The 6,396-nt window shown below is 52.5% G+C and overlaps 1 protein-coding gene across 3 annotated transcripts in view; it reads right to left on the reverse strand.

The window, feature by feature from the left end:
* SIGLEC1 (sialic acid binding Ig like lectin 1) overlaps nucleotides 1-4,938 on the reverse strand; it is a 38,932-nt gene extending 33,994 nt beyond the window's left edge. For all 3 annotated transcript variants that reach the window (XM_044429386.1, XM_044429388.1, XM_044429387.1), the window contains exon 1: nucleotides 4,827-4,938. The gene's annotated coding sequence lies outside the window, so the exon portion shown is untranslated. The remainder of the gene's footprint in view (nucleotides 1-4,826) is intronic.
* Between the last annotated feature and the right edge of the window lie 1,458 nt (nucleotides 4,939-6,396).

Below are 6,396 nucleotides of genomic sequence, written 5' to 3' on the forward strand. Positions count from 1 at the left end.
TGCGATCCTCTGCTGTGGCCCTTCTGCAGGATCCCTCTTAGAAGAGCGGCTGCGGAGGAAGGGCCTTCTCCGTGGTGGCACCCCAGCCGCGGAATCTGCTCCCCGGAGGGGTGTGCCTGGCACCAACTCTTGATTATTTCAGTGCCAGGCCAAGCCCTTTTCATGTGCCCAGTATTTTGGCGGCTAGAATGATTTTATTGTATATGTTCATACTGCGATTCTATTCAAGTGCTGTTGTGAATTTTAGGAGTTACTGCCATTTTATAGTCTTTGTATAAGCCATCCTGAGATCCTGATCAGATATAGGAGGGGATACAGAGGATTTCAGTAAATAATAAGTCACACCAGTTATTTTATTTATTTATTCATTTATTTAGAAAATTTCTATGCTGCCCCATTCGTCGAAGCCTCGGGGCGGCTCACAAAACATTAAAATATAATACGTTAAAAATATAAAACGAATTACAATATAAAATAAGTCATTATGTCTGGTCTCTTTTTGGAACGCAATTAAAGTAAGGAAGAGGAAATCTGGTATCACAGGATGCGGTGACTTTCGCTGGGTCTTACATCTGGGGATTGCAAGTATGGACTGCAAGAGCAAAAACGCCCCACCTCCCAGGAACGTAATAATTGGAGCTCGATGAGAGACCCCTGGCCTCGACTGCGCTCGGCTTCGTGATCAACATGAGCTGCGGGGCTCTGGCTACCCGCTGAGCCAATTTTCTTCCCCGGCCTTCGTGTGGCCCATGGCGGCAGTTGCTTGGCGATCGGAATGGTGGTGAGCTGGACGGATCCAGGAAGGCTCTGCTCACTTTTGTATGCTCTGCCACTGAGCTCCGGTCACTCCCACCGGGCCATGCCCACGCTGGTGCCAAGATTTCACACGTATTCCCGCTTGTCTGTATCCTTCTGAGCCCTTCCATAGGAGTGCGAGTCCTCAGGTGAGGGACTTGTTGCAATATTTACCAAATTTATATCCCATCTTTCTGCTTCAAATGGCACCGTGGATGATGGTGGAGCTGAGCCGTGTGGGCCCATTGGGAATCTAATGGGCAGCTGTTGAACTGGCTCTGGCCTGTGACTGGCCAGAACTATCCGTCTCCTCCGGTTACAGCAGGCTCCTGAAAGCTGGGGGCTTATGGGAGCTGTAATCCAGCACATCTGGAGAGCCCCAGGTACGGAAAGGCAGAGTTAGAGTTCCTGGGACGAGGCAGCTTGGCAGAAGCGCTGCGTGGGAAGGAGCCTACTTTAAGCAAAGCAGCAACGCGCCGGTCTTTTGCCAAAATGCCACCTTGTGTCATTGGCGAGATCGAGTGACAAGGTGGCCCCAACCAAGGAAGGAAGGAAGGAAGGGACCGAGCGTCCGTCCCGCTTACTCACTGGGAGCTTCTCACTTGCTCCCTGGACTCAGCCTGACGCTGCACTGTCAGACCAAGTTTCATTTCTCCTCCATTTGCATCTGCCCACAAAGACACGGTTTCAGTTTGGTTTCTCTGTTTGCAGCCCTGGCACAGAATGTGCTTGCAGCACCACAGATGAACAAATTGGTTAGTTTCCATTTCACTCCATTCCTCATTTTTCCAGCCTTAATTTCAGTTCCTCTCAAACTCTGAGAATTTATCTAGTGTTAAGCTTGGCTTTTCAGAATGTAGATTTCCTTTATGTTTTGTCTTGTGCATATGCCTCCTAAAACACACGTCTTGGTATGCCTCTGTGACTAATATATGCATTTTGTGCAAGTTCTCTTCCCTACATAAAGCAAACAATTGTTCCCACATTTCAACATCTTTGCATATATGGAGCTTTACAGAGGGCATAGTTCATCACATATTTTTCTGTAATCTTCATGCCAGTCTCAGAAAGTATGTTTTGCACATTTGTTGGAAGGAATGTCTGATAGAGCTTTGACTGAGCAAATATATGAACTACTTGTAGATACAGACCTTTATGTCACTAACAAAGTACCCTCATTTGAAGCGACTTCTGAAAAGATCAGATCAAAGGTCATATAAATTGTCAAGTTCTGCACATGATGAGCTGATTTGGGTGCTGTTTTTAATTTCTGTGAATTTCTTTCTCTTTTTGGCAGCAGTGAAGACATCCAAAGTTTTTATGCAGGCACTGCATAAAACCAACTGACTAACTAATGCATCATTTCCCCTAACAGAAGCGTATCTGCATTTTTTTGGGGTGGAGGGGGGCAGGATTGGGAAATGCCATTGCAAAAGTCAGGAGTACTCATTTCAAAGAGTGAAAGAGTCCCAGTTTCAACATCTCTACCCAGGTCAAAGGTATGAAATTGGGTCTGTTTGGGTTAAAATGCAAACTGAGCAAATTTCTCTCCCATCCAGAGTGACAGAGGACATCGTGGCCTTTTTGAAAAACTCTGAAAATCTAGAGGGCACCCAGCCAAGGAAAGCTGATCTGCTCTGATTTGTGCCGATTTGCTCTGATTTGTTCTCTTCTTCTTCTTGCCATGGAAGCAGGCAGGAAAAATGTGTACTGGTTCTCACTGGAGGGATACAGGAGAGCGCCATGGAGCTGGGCGAGAGCTCGGAGGTGTTCTCACGCAACGCCCCGGTCGGCGCAGGTGCTGTGCCAACAGCAGCGCCCCAGACTGAAGGCCACCGAGTCCCCATTCATGTACCTCCAGCGAAGGACGACCCATCCTTCCCCGTGCTCACTGCTAATGTTGCTCCTTCCTTTTCCACTGCCACTTTCCCTTCCTGGTTCCAGTTCTGTCCTCTGGAGCAACGAAGAAGCAGCCTGTCCATCTTCTGCATGACTGCCTTTCAGGTATTTGAAGGCCACCCTCTTGTCTCCCCCGAGGCTTCTCTTGTCCGGTCTAAATATGCCCAGCTTTCAACCATTCCTCTTCCTATTGGGTTGGGAGGCACGTTTAGATGAGCTCTGTTCCAGCTGTCAAGATCTGGGATGCGAAGTTCAGGATTTCTTCTCCCACACGGAAAGGAATGCAGCAGAGCAGAAGCAGGCAGTTTCTGACCACAGAGGCGGCAAGTCTAGATGTGGCAAAAAGGATGCGGCTCCCGTTTTGCAGTCATGCCCCCAGGAGCTGGTGGAGAAGAGGGCTTCCTTCACTGGCATTCCTTCCAGCCTTTCTCTCGTTCCCCTGCCCCCCCCCAACAGGAAGCCGCCCCAATAAACGTGGGATCCAAGGAAGACCCGCCACAACTCCTCTGCTGGGGCTGGAGCAGAGGGCGGCTGTGGCCATGCCCTGCCTCGGCGCAACATGGGTGTGCTTCTGCAGAAACATCTGGCCGTGGATCCCCCGCGCACTGCACTGCTGCACCGGAGCGTGCCCAGACGCAAGCCCGGACGCACATTCCCAACACATGTAATGTGCAATCAGGGAGCCACACCGAGCACGAATCAAGGCGCCGGCCAGACCTGACCGGACTCGGCACAACCTCCTCCTCCCAGAAGACCCTGCCTGGCTTTGAAGGTCCTTCATGGAGGTTCCTCTCTCTGCCCTGACACCATCAGGGGCATGTCTGGTAGCAATACAAGAGGGGGCATTTCCTTCTGCCCCCAACCTTTCAGACTCCCTGCCAAATGTGGCCTGGATGGCTGTTTGTAGTCAGCAGTTCTACCAGGTGGACGGAAGCTGCTTAACTGCATAGATGCGTCTGTGACGATCAGTTCGCCCTGAGCACCCACGCACACAACCAGGTGGCATGCAAGCTTCGCGATGAGGATACGGAAGCTGCCACGGCCTCCTCCAACTCTTACTGGAAGATGGTCCTCTGCGCTGAGGCTTTTAAAGACCCCGGGGCTTGGGGGATTGCCCACCCTGGGTGTTTTACTGTGTCTCTCCCCATCATGGCTTGATTTTGCCTGTTTTAAACTGTTCGTGCATTTCTGATTTTATTATTTTATCGTGCTTTATTATCCATTTTATGGACTGTTGTAAACTGCCCAGAGAGCTTTGGCTGCAGGGCAGTGTAGAAATGAAATAAATTAATATGTCATTACAATAAATTAATAAACAGCGACAGCCACTCCATTGCAAATATGATGTTTGGGGTAACGGAAGGACGGGTGATGTTCCATCTGCCACTGCTTCCTCACGCGTGCAAGCTGTCCTTGCATCGTACGAGAACTCCTTGCATGTGCGAACCTTCTCTGGGATGGGAGACGCGTGTCCTGGTATTGCCCAGATCCCTGCAGGGTCACCACATTACGAAAAGCCAAGGTTCCCCTTTCAGAAAAGTCGCTTGAGTGAACCTGCGTATGACTCCCCCTCCAGACCATCTCTTCATGCCGCATCGCTCAGGCTGAGAAAAACCCTGAGCTAAATCACTCCCAACATGTGATCTGAAGAATGCCCAACCGCTGAGGAGCCAACCCGATTTTGAGCATTCTAAACCAACAGCTTGGACAAGTCCCTAGTCCACATTGTCTTTCAACATCAGGATCAACTCAGTTCAATTTTAGTCCGTTTTATGCCTTGCCCTCATTGGGTAAAGCATTTCAGACTTACTTCTGGACCACCCGCAAATCACGCTGGCTAGATAGGTGGATGGACATTTTCCCCATTCTCAGACTGAAAACTGAGAATGGAAGGGAGTGCCTGCTATGAGAGCGCCTGAAGGGCTCAGTCCTACACCGGCTGAGGAATGCTGAGAATCGTGCGATGTTCTCTGGTCTACACATGGATAGCACTGAAACCGGAGGCAGTCAGCAGCCACGGCAAACCCACACGGGCTGGGACAGCAGAAGACCATGCCTTTGTTCTCTCCTTGGCTTCTTCATCCCAACCAGGCAATGGCCCAGGGGGACATTCTGGAAAGGGGGCGGCTTACCTCCGTGTGCGAAATTGCTCCCGTGCTCCTCCGGAGCCGTCTGCCCAGCCCGGGGCTCCTCGCAGCCTGCGGACGAGACGCAGGAGCGCAAAGACACGCACAGCGGTCCAAGGATGGTCTGGCTTCCTCTTTGGGGCAGCTTTATCGCCTGCCGTTTTGGGAAGTCCCCCTCGTGGCGTCGGCTGTTCTCATTCCAAGCCCCGGTGCTTCAAATACTCCTCAGCACTGACGAGGCTTCTCGGGAGGAAGTGGGGGGAAGGCAGGGATGGGGTTTAGCACTGGGCACTGCTGTTCAAATTGCTGGTGCTGCTGAAAAATTGGGAAGGGCTCAGCAAGCAGCAAACATGACGAAGGAGCCAGGAAACCGAAACCAGGGTCACACAAATGTAGGCCTGTGCGCGCCTGATCCGCTTGGGGCAGGCCAGGGGGGCGACCTTCACCTCCTGCATGTCCTCACAAGCCTTGCTCCACTCCTGCGCCCAAGCAGAAAGACCCTGCCGTTGGCACGGGGGCCACAGTGCGGGGCCTGGGACAGACGGAACGGCCGCGTCACTCCCCCCCCCTTCACTGCCAGCCACATGCAAGGCTCCGATTCACACAGCGAGCGCTGATGGCCTGGGCCGCTTTAGTAGCCGACTGGGTAGATTCGTGGCACTTTCTCCCGAGGCAGAGGTGGTTTGCCTGAGCAGTGGCTGGGGATCTTGGGCAGAGGGGAACTGGGCCGCCCACGTCCTGCTTGTGGGCCGCTGGTTGACCACCGTGTGGCTGGAGAGCTGGACTAGATGAAGCAGGGCCAGACCCAGCCTCAGGGTCCTTCTGACATTCTGAAACTGGCAGCATTCACTGCATCTTGCCACGGAAAAAGCCCAGTGTGATTTACGCCTTATGTATCTTCTCTCATCTGCGCTAAATTTACTTCCAATCCATCTAATTGCCAGCCTGGTTGCAGGAGGTCAAGGCAGAGAACTCTGAATCCTCGGGAGAGAATTGCGTTTCTGCACAGATGTTGAGCTGCCTGTTGTCAGGCAGGAAAGGAGCGATGCGCTCAAGCCGTCCTGCGCACGTGCGAAGGGACGCCGAGGCTGGCTACGTGGGGTGCCTATTTTCTCCTCATGATACGCGTTTTAGAATTCCCACCACTGCTTCTCTGAAGTCTGGGATGGAGACCGTGGTCTGGGGTCCCAGTATGGCCTTGCGGAGAGCCCCACTCACCCAGCCCTTTACGCAACCCCTACACAACCATTCGCACAACCTTTCTGCTTCCAACAGGATGAAAAGCCTCTCCTAAGGTCAGAAGGACCTCCGAAGGGCGGGGTTCTCCAGGGAAGAATAGGCTGGCGTTCTGGTGGCCACCTTTGCACCCCACGTGCCATGCCTTTGCGCATCTGTTCGCACATGCACGGGTCTCCTCTCCTGCAAGGAACGCCGAACCAAGCTTCTAGCAAAACGGCAGCGCGCACCAAGGCGCTCCCTGCGCTTCGGGTCTTTTGCGCCACAGGGCCCACCGCGGGCCACGTCGCCCCAAATGTTGGCAGGACCCAGGTTCCCCAGCCGGGCACCCCGCTCCCTG

The sequence above is a fragment of the Varanus komodoensis genome, unplaced genomic scaffold (assembly GCF_004798865.1).
Source record: "Varanus komodoensis strain SLA01 unplaced genomic scaffold, ASM479886v1 scaffold2, whole genome shotgun sequence".
Classification (NCBI taxonomy): Eukaryota; Metazoa; Chordata; class Lepidosauria; order Squamata; family Varanidae; genus Varanus; species Varanus komodoensis.